A 15437-nucleotide genomic window follows, 5' to 3' on the forward strand; every position below is an offset into this window, starting at 1 on the left:
AAATTGGCGACGAAGTTTACTGAGAGGGAGATTACTCAGAAAATCAGATCTTTAATGTAAAAAAAAATACCTCCTACTTATGTTTTTATACAAACCCCTCCTCAAAAAAAGGGCCACGAGGCCAAGACTGAATAATTATGATGAATTGAATTAAGTATATTTTTTGGGCACTTTTAAAGTGATGGATGAGAGGTACATAGATGAAACTATTTTTTTCGGAGTTCCAGTTTTCGTCATTGCAGTCTTTTAAACATCATTCAATTCTTGTTGAAAATTGACCCTACGCGTCCCTGCCGATTGAATTTTCTCAAACTTGGAAAAACCTATCGAATGAAATCTTATCTAATTGAGCAATTTTTTATATTTTTGCAACGTGCCTCATGCATACTTGAATAAGCTGTGAAAAAATTAGGTCGATCTCAAAAACCTATCCATTTTGGAAGGTAGAAAATTTGAAATTATATTTTGTATTGAATAATTCCAGGGGGGGGGGAAACTGATTTTTTTTAAAGCAGTTGATTATTGATTCAGAATATGTATTTGAATATTTCTAACCTTCAAAGACCTAATTATATTAAGATGTTTCAAAAATTTACTAAAAATTAAGGGATCAATAGTTTTTTTAGCTAAAAAAAATCCGAACTTCAATTTGAAAAATCAATTCAATTGAAACATTTTCAGTTTTCTTTCCAGCTCTGCGTTTGTATAGACAATGCAGTGCTGATTGCTGCAATCTCACCACATTTTTTTTTACCCCCCTCTGATTCAAGATTTTTGTGGTTTTTGTTTACCCCCCCCCCCCCCCCCCCGCAAAAAATTATTCACACTATTCACCAGAGTTTGCACCTGGCGAGAAATTGAAAAAGTGCCGGCCCTGCTGGTCGTTTACAATTTAAGAAAAAAATAATATTTTTAATGTGACATAATATTATTTTATTTTTAATACTTTTCACAATCTGTATTTATTTATTTATTTATTCAATTTTTTTTACACAAAAACATGTATATTCGAAATTTTATTAAAAATTGTTAAAGAATATCGTTGCAAGTGATTAATTTTGTTGTGTGTTATTCTGCGTTTCGTTTTGAAACTGATTTATGAGCGATGGTTTTACATTTAGATAAGGTCGTTTTTGATATACGAGTACACTACGAAGAATACCTATCTCTAGTGAAAATAAATAAATAGGTGGTAGTGTTCTTCTTATACTTTTTCACTTCAACTACATACAAATTACCAACCTCATTCGACTCATCACTTCAAATAAACATTATCAGAATTTAACTGAAAATATCCGAAAATAATAATCACAACTATCACAAGAAATTATTCTTATTTACTTTTTTTTAGAAAAAATTAATCAGTATTTAGTGTAGGCAGAGATACTAATGGTGAATTACGAAGAGAATTAGCAATTACCCATAACGAAGAACTTCGTGATAACGTACATAGTATGTAGGTAGAGGTACCTCTACCCTTACAGTAAGTGTTGGAAAAAATAAAATAAATTAAAAACCCAATCGAATGATTTGATAACAATATTTGATTAATTACAGCTACCTCCATTTAACTGCTGTTTCTCATCAACTAGCTCATTTTCGAGCAATTAATTCGTTAATTGCCACGTCACGTAGCCAGATTTTCATAAAGGGAACTAAAAACGATGGATTACAAATGATAATTAGAATCGAAAGTCCAAACCTCGATATCTCAGTAATATTCACTCGTTTCTTGGCCGCCGTTGATGTAAACCGTTGTTTCCTGTTTTCGGTAAATTTTCTATTTGGGCGTTGGCCTCCGATTTATATTGATCGAATTGTTGAATTTTGAATATGATTTCTTCGATATGTTATTTTCGATTTAAATGCAATGTGATTCATCGAAAGTGAATTGACTGTACATTTTCGCGAATTTATTGAAAACGAATTGGAAGTTCATCGTCCTTTGACCTCCGAGATGGCCCTGAAAGTGCCAGATTCCAGAAGGTGACCAGGAGGTCACCATCGTGAACATGAAGATGTACGATGAGCTGATGTCTTGTAAGATATTTGTATTTAGAAATATTCCATAAAAAGACTCAATGCACCTGCCTAATCAGAGATGTGAAATACTGAATAAGCTCAAGCAAGAGCTGAAAACAAGTTCGATCAACGAGATGCCCATTGCATGGTTTCCATTTCAAAAAATCAAAATCAGCCAGATGATCGTTTTGAACGAGATTAATCTAAAATTCAAGAGTTGAGCACGTTGATTCAGACCTACATCGTTTCCAGTGAACTTTTGGTTTCCATTTAACGCTTCTACGAAGAGCACGAGTATGAAAATATTAAATTCATTATCTACCCTTTGATGAGGGTTATAATTACTATATTATAAGATAGATATGTGTATATTACAACAAAGTTGATTAAGCAACACCTAAGCAACAATATTTTAGCAAAATATATTCAGTCATAGTAGGTAGGCTACAAATCAACCTTATTGAGTTGGAAATTTGAATTATGTTGTAAGAAATACTGGGGAAAAAAAGAAGAAAAAATGAAATCATTTAAATTTACTGAAAAGTACTGAAAGATCAGTACCTAAAATTTGTATGAAAAATTCGTGAAAACCCCTTAAATTTCCAACAATTCAGAAATTAGAGATACAAACACTTGAATTCTCTGGGTGAATTTCAACGATTTTAAAAAATATTAAAAAACAAAACTGAGGTTTTTGAAACTTTCAAGCTTGAATTATTTTACAAATCAGTTTTTTTATAAAGCGAAAACAAATCTGACACCTAGAACACAACTTTCAACGATGAAGATGATTTTTTTTTAAATTTATTCAAAAATCATCCAGTAGTGAACATTATTCACTCTATACCTTAAAAGACACGTTTACGATTACTTTCAAGGTTGAAGTAAACTGCGTTCGGAACAAATCCAACCACTCTCACATCTTCCCTGTACTATCTTCTAACAAGCGTGCTTATAAGTATGTAGTTACCTTGATTTTTATAACTAGATTTGCTTAATTGAACTTTTTGTAAGCCGAAGTCGAAAAAAAATTCATGCAAATTTTGATTTCTTGTAATAATTTTCAACAAACATGAAAGAATTTCCATCTTGGAGACTAATTTCAGGACAAAATCGTGTGAACAGACTATTTCAGACTTCAAGGACGAGTTTCTAGGGGTACATTGAAGAATAATGTGTTGGAGAACCGACTGAGCAATTCGGAAAAGCTAAAAATGAACAGAACTGAAAAATTTCACGACAAACGCTTCGAAAAGTATTTCAATACCTATTGAAGTGCGCTTTAACGTGTAAAACTTCACTAATAGGGACTTATTATAAACATTTGCTTCAGTTCTAGAATAGTTTTTCGAAATTTAAAATAAATTTTGAACGATTTAGATTTTTTGGTTGCTTTTTAAATGGGAAAATACTGTATTGTAGGTACGCAAAAATAAAAAAATAGAAAAAAAGTAACAAGGAAAAATAAAAGTTAGGTACTTATAGGTATGATTTACAATATTTTTAATCAAAAAAAGTCTGCTTTGTTATCAACTTTCAAAAAAAAATCCCCACGGTCATCTCCAATAATTTCAAAAAGACAAAAATTTAATGCAAAATAATTGTGAAAACTGTTACAGTTAAAATGTGTTTTAAAATATTTTAAATCAAATTATAAAAAAAATCTGAGCAAGATAATTTTAAAAAACAAAAAATTTGAAACTGAAACCAAAACTCCTTGATTTTGTAAAAATAAATTACTGCAGGCAGTCACTTGAATTTCAACCCCCCCCCCCAATAATTTAAACAAAAAATTTCAAAGAAAAAGCTGACATTGAAACAAAAAAAAATATTATCGTACTTTAATATGTACATAATACCTACTTAATACCTACTTAGTTAGGTATTACATACTGAAATAATGTTTTACCTAAATTTCAATTTAAAAATGAAAAAAAGTAAGTAAGTAACCGTTAAGGAAAACATTATTTTTATTTTTTTTTAATTTTGTTATTCTAACACGATGAATAACTTCTGTTTAAAAAAATATTAAATTTAAAATTGTTTGAAAACGATTATAAATTGTATCAGTAATTTATTTATTTTTAACCAAATTTTTTGAACATATATTTTAAAAATTCTAAATGGGTATAGGTAATGATTTTAAAAAAAAATTCTCTCTTCATTCCTGACAACTCCTCCGAAATAGACAAATTTATTACCCTAATTAAAAAACACAACCTAACAAATTCAATATAAACCTTCTGACGTAGGGTGCGACAATCTAGTAATTATAAACACCCTCCCCCCCCAAATAAACTTTTAAAATAAAATTGAAATTTTGATGGATCAAAATATTAACAAAATATAAATAATATAGATTTTGAATGAGTATAGTTACATTTAAAAAAAAATTACTTACATTTTACAAAACAGGAATGTTTTCCTTATCAACTGGCATATTAACTTATTTTCCAATAGGTAAGTATTTTTAAAATGACACATTTAAATTTTGATGGATCAAAACATTAACAAAACATAAATAACATAGATTTTGAATGAGTAGTTATATTTAAAAAAAAATTACTTACTTACATCTGAAAGTTTTAAATTTTGAAATTTTGAAATATCCGCTCTTCTATCCCCTTGCCTCACCCCCCCCCCCACACCCACAAAAAAATAACTCCAGATTCGAATTCTACGCCCTCGAAAACATATTATTCAACATATTACACAATAATGTAGGAGAAATTTGAAATTTTCCATCTCCCCACGCCTCATCCCCCACTCCTACAAAAAAATAACTCCAGATTCGGATTCTACGACCTCGAAAACATGTCACTCAACATATTACACATCGATGAGGTCGAATCCTAATTATCACTGTTCACTGTTCTGACTTACCCCATAGCCCTAATTATGGGGTAAGTCAGAACAAGGGATATTAGTAATGAATAATTAAAAATTAAATAAAATTGAATACTTGGAGTTTTAAATTAATGTATTAGGAATACTTTCACTTATAATATCACTTGTGCTGATCATTTCTTCTGAGGTAAAAAGCAGTTGAAAAATATTGGTTACAATTCGAAATCAAAATCAAAACAGCATGAAAGTACTCGTAGAAAAATTTTGCTCTACCAAAATTCTGACTGGAATAAATTTCCACTTAACCAACCACCGGTGGCGTTCTCGTTGATCCGTACTATAATGAATACAAAATGCTGACGTAGTTTGAGCATTTTCAATTCAATTTTTCATCTACTAATTACGCTGTTTTTGTGATTTCCAGGTCGAAATTCTCGGATAAAGTATATACGAATTGAGCCACCCTTGCGATCATGCCGAAATAAAAGAAATGTTATCCACCAAGGACGTCAACGTCCAAAAATCTTACTTCCTTCGAATGAAGTGGAGTCCAAAAGGACGATCGGTTAATTGTAATAAAGCGACTCAATATAAGGTAATTTCAAGCCTCGGTCATGGGTTTGATTTTGCGATCAATCTCTACGGCTCGTTTTTTGCTGTACGTACAAATGATAAACTAACTGTATGGATTTTGTTTTCAGGTCATTCACTACACCGGCCGTGTAATGTCAACTAAACCACCTCAGGTCGATCAAGACGCAAATAATAACGCTGCTACCTACCTCAGAAGACGGCGACTCGAACTCGATCGTGGCCAATACTCCGGCTTACCATTTCATCGGTATAGGCGAAGCGATTTGGCACCCGGCTAACATCGAGATACCTCTCGGAATTAATACTTTTCTGAGTAAGCACTCGCTGGACATGAAGTACACGTACGCCGACGAAAGGTAATTATCACCGAACGTGACTGGAAAAATGGTTTCTCTTGGTTCTTCTATCTGTTTGTCTTCTTTACGTCTATTTTAATATTGGTATTTTGCTGTATACGCAGTATTGAGGTAAAGATTATATCGGCACTGGGTAAATGTAGCAAAAAGACGGATTTACGAGTGCGTTTATCGGTGAACGCCTTTTATAGCGTGCACTCTTTGGATATGAAGTTCGCAGAAGTCGATAATAGGTAAACAAAAATTTCAAAAATTGATCCTCTGCCAGTGTGTGCAGGTTTTGGGATATTTTACTCGTACCATTATCGAACATGCTGGATTGTTATGAAATGGGTGATATTTGAATATTATGAGCATGTTGGCTCGTGTCGCGTATAAATATTTTTCAAAAAAAAAATAACTGGTGTTTTTTTTTATTTATTTATTTTTTTAAAAAAAGCTTTTTATATCGCTAATCAAGGGTATTGTATTGGATTGCAGTTTTCTAACATAGACAATTTCCGAACACAACTTCCCACTTGACAAAAATAAAAATACACTGTTTACGGGTACCTTTCAAGGTAAAATTATTATAAATAAGCGAGACCGGCGTGATTCTTAGAATTGTCAGCGGTTGAAAATTGGTCGTGTTTTTTTCGGCAAACGCCCTTTGTGAACTGATAATTCGCAGAAGAGAAGAACATAGAACGCTCGATAAATTGAAATAAATGTCGTTTTAATTTGTTTCGTCGTTGTATGTATCGAAGCACTTCCTACATGAAAAATGATTAGTTCGGAGTTACTACTATGTTTGCTGTTGAAAAAAAAATACTAATTATCATTTTAGCCTTGTTTGTTTTTGCCAAGTTCGCTTTTGAACCCAATGATCGCGAAAAAGTGAAAAAATTTGGTTGAAAAGTGATGCTGTGATTTGGAGAATTTTTTTACCATTTTTAAAAATGAGGGGTTGAAAAAAATATTTATGCAGCGATGATAATTTTATTTTTGTATTTCAAGTTTTGGAGTGTTCACAGTGAAATGAAATCTGTGGAGGAACATTCGCAAGGTGCCCAAAGTCTTTGGAAAACTGAGAAAATTCTAGAATAAATTTCACAATTCTAGAGAAATCAACAAAGTGTCGGAGAATTTTGCCATCTTTTCAAATCTCTGCCCCTATCTTTCTAAGTATCATGGGCTGTAAATGCCTCTACTGTCTTCTAATTTTCCATTTTGATTTAATTGAAAAAGATTCTAAAATCGGGTGATTTTTTGCCATTTTAAAGAGTTTTGGTGCGCAGAAATCTTTTCAAATGAGCTCCGGTCGAGTCAAAATTATTTTTTGAAGTTCGGTTTTTTGTATTTTCATTTGATTCTCGGATTCAGGAAGTCAGAACGATGCTAAAATGTACATGAATTAGTGAAATACAATTTTTCAACGCTTTTTTCACCCCTCCCCCTGTCTTTCCACATTTTGTTTCAAGATCCTGGCACCTAAAATATAATTGAAGTGTTTTTTTCAATTTTTATTTTAGGCAAAAAATTGTGAAATTGAAAGAATTTAGTTTTTAAGGGTGATAAAAATTAGAATTTTTAAAATGAGAGCCTCCTCGACGCTTTTCTCTTCATGACAGCCTCAAAATTTTGACACTTTCCTCCAAAAATTAATTTATTTGAAAATCTAAACGCTTAAAAGAGTCTTCTTTATACTTTTTTTTTTTTTTGAAAATTGAAGAAAAAAATTTGAAAAAGGTGAAGAGGTCAGAAATTTTGTGTTTTCGACTTGTATTGCAAAACAAAATTTCAAAGTATATTTTTTTCAAATTTAATTTTAATAAAAATTGTGCATTGAAAAATCTCAGTTTTTCATTTTTTGACTGCTTTAAATTTTTGAAATATTTTGCTTTGATAATTTTGTTTACGTTATTGAGTTTTTTTTTTGAAGGGTAGGAGGTGGAAGGGTAGTGTTAGGTCATTTTTAATTTTGAAATTAATGTCATTTAAAGTATTGAAACTTTTTGGTTTTGAGATTTCGTACTTAATGAAAAAAGAACTGCGAGGTCCTTAAAAAAAAAAAAAAAAAAAAAAAGGTCAAAGACGACTCACACTACTGGACACTCCGCTAATCTATCCTCTCACCTTCTTCTCCCCCCCCCCCTGGAAATGAATCAACATTTTCGGCTCATCGAAAATTAGTGAATAAAGTTAAGAAACAAAATTACAAAATAATGTGCTGAAAGATTCAATACTCGAGTTTGGTAACTTTTCATGACTTGATCGCTGAAGTTAATTTTTCCAGGGATACATTTTTTCCCAGATTTTTTTTCTCAAAGGAAGTGAACTGATAAAAGAAAGCTATTTTCTTATCTCATTGATTTTTGAAAAATAGATTCTAAACATTTGCATGATTTTAAAGAAAATCTGTAATATATTTCAGGTGTTTCTTTTTCTATTTTTAAATAGATTTTTGTACATTTTTTTGGAAACATTTTCGATAAATTTTTGGTTTCTTTTGTTTAGTTTTATTTATATAATATTTTTGTATGATTTTTTAAAGAAAATTTGTAATGTGGTTTTTTGTATGTTTTTTTTGGTGATTTTTCATTTTGAAGTAATTTTTTCTGAATTTTTTGAATTAAATGTATTTTAATTAAATAATTCAAAAAACGTTATCATCCCTAATTGAATAATTTGGGTTGTAAATCCTCCATTTTTTTTAGGGGAGGGGTGCGTTTATTGTTTGAAATCAAGTGTGATTGATTCACGATAAGAAATGTGGTTGAGTTTTTGAAGAAAAGCTAAATGGAATGTACCACAAACTGATTGATTCGAGAATTTGGTACTTACATTACGAAATATTTAAAATTATTCGATGCACGTGATAGGCTGGTAGTATAGGTATTATTTAATCGTAATTGTATTGTTAAAACAAAAAGGTTATTTATTGCGCTAAACAGCACTCATTTGACATGTGATATGTATTATTTCAGAATTGTGGAATTTTTCGGCTACAATCCGGACGCGCTGATTAAAAAATCCATCTACGATTTACGGCGGTGATAAAAAACTGCTTCAAAAACCGTAAGTGTGCCTAATGAGGCGTAATTATTTGTTATTTTTATTCGCGTTAATTAGGCTAGGGTATCGAAGAATACACACGTAAGTATATTGAGAGCTAAAAAGTTGTGCATTTGGAGAATATTCTTATCGCTGGTTCCTTCGCAGATTGAAGGTTTTTTCGATAAAAATTACGTGTAGCGCTGGTGGGTTTATTGACACGCGCCGAACGATTTCAAGGCTTTTTGAATTAATTTGATTTTTTTTCCTCTATCATTTTTTTTTTGCTTTTTATCGAAATCGAAACGATGAACGTAGAGAATTTGGAAATAATAAACAGCCTAGAGATAAGCGAACAAATATTGATTTTTTTCTTCTTCATTAATACTAAAATTTTAATTCTATCGGAATACAAGATTGGTCACTTTTTTCGTTTCAATGTTCAAGGTTTCTATTTTTTTTGAATGGATCTAGTTTAGAATAATTTGAAATGGAATGATTACGAGTACGAAATGATTCTACGTTTATAAAGCAAATTGCTCCAATATTTTTTTTTCGATGATTTTTTTTTTAAATTTGTAATTTTTTGAATAGTTGAATTTTTTAATTGAACGCAATTCGGTGTAAATTTTGATAATTTTTGGCCACCTGGTTCAATTAGATTATTTTTTAAATGTTGAACTTTTTCTTCAAAATTATCAATATAATGTGAGGAAAGAGTTGGTCAGTGTTGGCGCCAAGGGACGAGAGATATTCAGTCCGTTATGCATATGCACGTGTGTATTTTTAGAGTTAATCCAATTAACTAGGTGGTAATTTGAAAAGAATATTAATTTACGTATTTTATCGGAACTCTAGCTTTTATCTGTCGTCGTGTCGATTGTTAAATGAAGCTTTCGATTTTATTGGCCATAATGTTGCCTTTGCTTTGTTAAGAAGTAATTAAGCAAAAAGCATAAATCGGAATTGATTAGAAATCGAACATTTGAAGTTGATTATGTTGCATTTTCAAATTTATTAAACTGTTAATGGCAAAATGCATCGATAGGTGCATGAAAAATTTTCCAAGTATTTCGATTCAGGGATTAAAATGGAAGAATTTTTTCAAATTTGAATTTCTGTGATTTTTTTTCTTGAATTTCTTCAAAAAATTGACATATTTTCAAATGACTTGAAATTTTGGTATTTTTTGTAGTGCTTTTTTGAAAAATTTTGCGCATTAAATTATCAAACAAATTAAAAGTGACATTTAAGTTTTTCTTTCTTTTTTTTTTTTTGAAATACTGATGATGATGAAAATGTACCCTGTACTTTCTGCTTCGACTGCACACCTACCTACGTCAAACGATGAAAAAATTTTCATATTTCGTGTATTTTTACTCAATTGAAAGATATCGCAAATTTCATAATTCAATTGAAATTTTGATACCCTTTACTTACGTCATCATCATCGTCAAAAACGATTAGAATTTTTTTGGCCAATCTGAATTTCAACTCAGAACGAAGACGATCGACGACTGCGAATTATGTTCATCGAAAAAAAAAACAACAATGAAGATAAAAAATATTAAAAGAATAATCAATTCTTCGTTAATTGGAATTTTTCAATTTTATTTTATTGATTATGATTATTGATACTGAAATTGCGACGTATAAACGTTGTTGATGTTTTGTTTTGTTTTTTTTTTGTTTATTTTTGCAGTTTTTGAAAAAGGTCAGTCGCAGACGGAACGATATAGATTTTTAGCCCTCGGTGGCGGTTATAAGTGGGTCGTGACTCAAGTCACGTTAATTTATAGTAATAATCAAAAGCCATTGAGCGTCGTTTGCGTCAACTTCATCGTTAGGTAAGTGTCTTCGAATCTGTACAGCATTTTATCTTGTTATGTGTATTATTGTTAGTGTGGTTTTTATTTTGTGAGTTCGGGTTTTTTTTTTTGGCCTTCCTCTCTCAACCACGAGTTGGTAAATTTTATGAGAGAATAATACCATATTTGTTGAGATTTCCCCTCTTCTCGCCTCCCCTCACCCTTCAAAAAAGTCGTGCCAGGAGCTTCTCCAAGTTGAAAAAAAAAACAAAAAAAGTATAATTTCTGGTTTGAATTTTCTAAAAGTGATTTTCTTTCCAAAAAAAACCGAGGTCACAATTTTCGAAGAATTTTTTCCCCATCGCAACCAAAAACTTCGAGGGATGGGAGTGAAAAATTCAAGTAAACATTTTCATATGAATAGTAAGAGGCGCCCTTATAACAATTATAAGTTGAATTGAACTAAAAATATGACAATAGCAGAAGCACAAAGCTCAAAATTGTCGTTCGTGTCGCTGAAATAAGAATGGATAAAAACTTGTGAACGAACCTTATCGCTTCAACGAACGTTTGAGTTGGCCAAGTAGTCCTCGACGACGAGTTCATATACTCGTTATCTTGAGGGTGGAAAGTTCACCCACAGCTACTAGCTCCTACCTATTTATTCGTTCCTAGACCTAATAATATTCTGTTATTGAGAGTGTGTGTGGTGTGGATGTAGGTGAAAATGTTTTCCACGTTTTATCGAACGGTTTCGAAAATTTCTCCAAATTAATTGCTACCTAGCGTTGGAATCGTCTGCTGGTAATAAATCATCGACCAGCATAGAGCTTCGATTTTTTCCTCCCCTCGTCCTCGTCTCTGCTTGCGTGCTTCGTCGCGTCGTCTTTGTGACGCGTCGCAGACATCCTCACTTGAAAATCGTTTATTTTTCCTGCTTCGTGTGTAGTACGAGAGACGAGCTTAATTTCTCATTTAAATTTATTTCGACGACGTAAAATTTCGAAATTATTGGTAATACATATTTAATCGAGTGTATAATATTTGGATTACTTAAGTGTGTAACCAGACGACTCGACGTGCCAATTGCTGGTTTGTATGTACTTGTTACGTAACGTTATAATATGTGATGTGACAAATACGAGTACTATACTACATGAGCTATGTATATACAAAGACTACAGACACTGACAGGTGAGGTGCATTGTTTCGTGTACAATTCATTCGACGACTTCATCTTCAAAGGTGCGCGTTCATTCGACCAGAATTAATGCGAACGAGCGATTCCTCTTAAGAGTCTATTCTACTTACTATATGAGAAGATTTCATTCCATTAACCCTTTTTCAAGATGAGAATAGTGCGCGGTCGGGGTTATTTGAATTTGGCTAAAAGTTGAGAATGTCGAATACGACGAATTTGGATGATATCCAGGTTTGTTTTGGATTTCTCGTCGTGGTGCTATGTGTCGTATTTGTATATACTGAGCTTACGACTTACGTTCACGAATACTGAGCGAGCCGAGCGAGAATTAGCTGACGAATAATTCGCGAGTCGACGATGAAATTGTATCGAGGATTTTACGAGGCCATTGATCTTGTTGTCTCGAAATGGACGTATCGAGCGAAGGGATTAAATTAGATGAGAGACTTGTAGTCTTATTGGATTTTTTTTCTTCAAATGTGAGCTCGAGTTTTTCTAGTTTGAAGTTACCAGAATAGATAATGATATTTTTTAAAGCTATCGCAATTCTTGAAATTATTTGAGTGTTACCTTCTTTCTTTGATCTCCCTCTTCCTTCAGTTCGTGATGACATCTACTTTGATTTTCAGGTTGTGTGTATCTTTGACTAGAAAAAAATTTCAAAAAAATTGTATAAGTAAATATAGTGCAGAAAAATTTTAAAGTAGAAACTACAGAAACACAACGAAATAAACAAGAAATTCGTAGAAAAAATTACAGCAAATTCGCAAAACTTGTAAAATATTGGAAAATTGCGAAAATTATCGACTAACATTCATAAAATTACTAAAAAGTTAGGTCGAATGGTCGCATAATTGGTCACAAATCAAGAAAAAATTGAAAAAGTATCGTTAATGTGGTGTAAAAAAATCTAAAATGAGTTAAAAAATCGGAGAAGCTGTCAAAATTCCATCAAAATTTTACAAAATTGCTGAAAATGGCGAAAAAATTTATAAAATATTGATATCTTTTTGAAGTATTGGAAAATGGTGAATATTGACAAAATGTATTGAATTTGTTAGAAAAATTATACAAGTTTGGACTGTCCGATGGTAGCGGGGATGGGCCGGGGGAGGGGGTGATTTAATATTTTAAAACTTTGAAAATACCTAGTTTTTTTTTAAATACGAAATATTGTCAAATTTGAGAATCCCTGATTCCCAAATTGAAAATAAATTTTTTGGATAATGAAGGAGGTTTAAATGCTTCTGAATTTTTTCAATGCTCAAAGTTTTGATGTTTTATATATTTTTTTAAAACTACTTTTTCATATTTTGTTCGATTTTTTTGCATTCTTATTAAAAAAAATTGGCTTTTTTGATTAACTTTTCGTCAGAGGTTTGCTTTTTTTCTAGGTATTCATTTGGGAAACTTTTTTTCAATATTATAAGCAATTTTTGCAATACGTATTTTATGCATTTTTTCGCAATTTTCAGTAATTTACCTGTAATTTGGGCCACATGTATAAATTTTTGTAATATTTTCATGATAATTTATCATATTATTTTCTCCCGATTTTTCAACTTTTTGAAAACCCATTTTCTGATTTTATGATAATTTTTCAAAAAGTTCTAATGTTTTTCCTTTTATTGCTTGATTTTAGTTTGGAAAAATTTTTTCAATTTTTCGAGCAATAGATTTTTACAAAAAAAATTTATAGGTAATTTACGTGTAAATTCGGGCAAATTTTGAATGTTCTAGAAATTTTTTCATTATTCTATTCGTACGTGATTTTGATGATTTATGCTTATTTTTAATTTTTTTTTCGAGAATTTTTTCCTCCATTTTTTTCAAACTTCTCGGCTTCTTCCTGCAAACTTTGCCGTTGTTCCTGCCTTTTATTTGCTTTTTTCCCAATAAACTTTGAACATTTTTTTATTTACTCCCATTTTTATAAAGTTTTGAAAAATTTACGCTCGAGTTTTCGTTATTTTAAATTTGCTTTCCAAAAAAACTTGTTATTCACTCCACCACCAAATAATAAGTTTAAAATTTTTATGAACAAATAATTGAAATGAAGAGTGATATTCCAAAACTCGCTTTGTCCATTTTCACAACTTTTCAGGAGAAAGGAAAAACAGTTTCCCTTTAAACAGGTAAATTGGCTTTTTAGGCGAGTTTAGCACTTTATTTGGGTGGATTTATGATGTAGGAGTGTAGGTATACATTTCATCCACTAAATACTGCTGAAAAAAATTTCAATAAAAATGGACAAAGCGCGTTTTGGAACATTATTTTTTTAAAATTTTTTAGTGAATTGGCTATTTAGGTGAGTTTAACATCTCATTTTGGTAGGTTTGATGATGTAGGAATGTGAGTTAATACTTCATCTACCAAGTACCGCTGAAACCCCAACTTCGATAAAAATGGACAAAGCGAGTTTTGGAATATCACTCTTTAATAATTGATGCATTTTCACATAGCCCTCGAAAAAAAATCCTGAAAAAATTGAGATTGTCTGTTTCAGTATTTTAAAATCGAAAAAAAAGTTTGAAGCACACTAATTTTTGCCTTTGAGGGGAAGAGGGGTCGAAACGGTCAGTGAAATACCGAAGTATTCACAAAAACTATTGAAATACCTTGTTTTCAACGTCTCTGGATATTCCATCCCCTCCCCCTTTCCTCTAAAAAACAATCCTCAGTGAGAATCATTTGATTTTCTTTTTCGTGAAATCAAAATACATTCAATAAAATAATGATTTGTTTTTTAAAATGATTCCTTTGAAGTATTCAACCCTCCCCCCCTTCACCTTCCTTTCGCCCTGAGATTATTTTATCTTAACAAAGGAGGCATTCCAAAAGGCTTGTTAAAATTCATTTCTCGATTTCTGGAGAATTTTTAAAGTTCCAAGTTTAATCCATTTCCCATCAAGAAAAATTGATTAAATTGAAGCAAATAAAGACTAAAATTCAATTTATATTTTATTTTTGTCCTCCCGAGTCGATTGGTGATGGTTTCGAGCCGTTTTGGAGTCTCCAGCAAATTTTCAAATTCTCCCATTTTCGGGAGAAAAAATCCATAAATATGCTGAAAATGATTCGTTTTTTAGAAAAAAAAAACTATTCAGGATTATTAAAGTAAAATCCTGTAAATTTTCAAAATTTCTGTAAAATGATTCTATAGTAGGTATAATAATATTAATGCATAATGAAAATATTTATTTACTGCGCCTAAAAATAGAACACACGAAATATTACCTCTACTTCACATGCGAACATTACACGATACATCGAGAGGCGCTTGCTAATTAACCCATTTATACATACATTAAAATGCCATCTCGTATTCGCCATCATCATTTTTTCCCAAAGCGCAAAATTTATTAAATACCTCGTAATATACGCCCGAAACAATTTTTTTTCTCGCCAAGTTCAAAAAATACAATTAAAGGTGAAGGAAGGAAGGCGCTTTGCGAAAATTCCACGTGCGGTGGCGCTTCTTATCATCATTTTCATAACGATTCATTATTATGTGTATCGATATTAATGTAAATGTAGAGCTGCTCGTATACCTTTCTTTACCTACCTACCTACCTA

At 31.3% G+C, this 15437-nt stretch overlaps 1 protein-coding gene across 2 annotated transcripts in view; it reads left to right on the forward strand.

Moving 5' to 3' along the window:
* LOC135845602 (transmembrane protein 134) overlaps nt 1-10694 on the forward strand; it is a 49007-nt gene extending 38313 nt beyond the window's left edge. Inside the window, exons 3-7 of one of the 2 annotated variants that reach the window (XR_010558779.1) lie at nt 5294-5464; nt 5571-5819; nt 5924-6052; nt 8786-8876; nt 10555-10694. The gene's annotated coding sequence lies outside the window, so the exon portion shown is untranslated. The remainder of the gene's footprint in view (nt 1-5293; nt 5465-5570; nt 5820-5923; nt 6053-8785; nt 8877-10554) is intronic. The other variant, XR_010558778.1, reaches the window with a different exon arrangement.
* The last annotated feature ends 4743 nt before the right edge of the window (nt 10695-15437 follow it).

This window comes from Planococcus citri, chromosome 4 (genome assembly GCF_950023065.1).
Source record: "Planococcus citri chromosome 4, ihPlaCitr1.1, whole genome shotgun sequence".
Taxonomy (NCBI): domain Eukaryota; kingdom Metazoa; phylum Arthropoda; class Insecta; order Hemiptera; family Pseudococcidae; genus Planococcus; species Planococcus citri.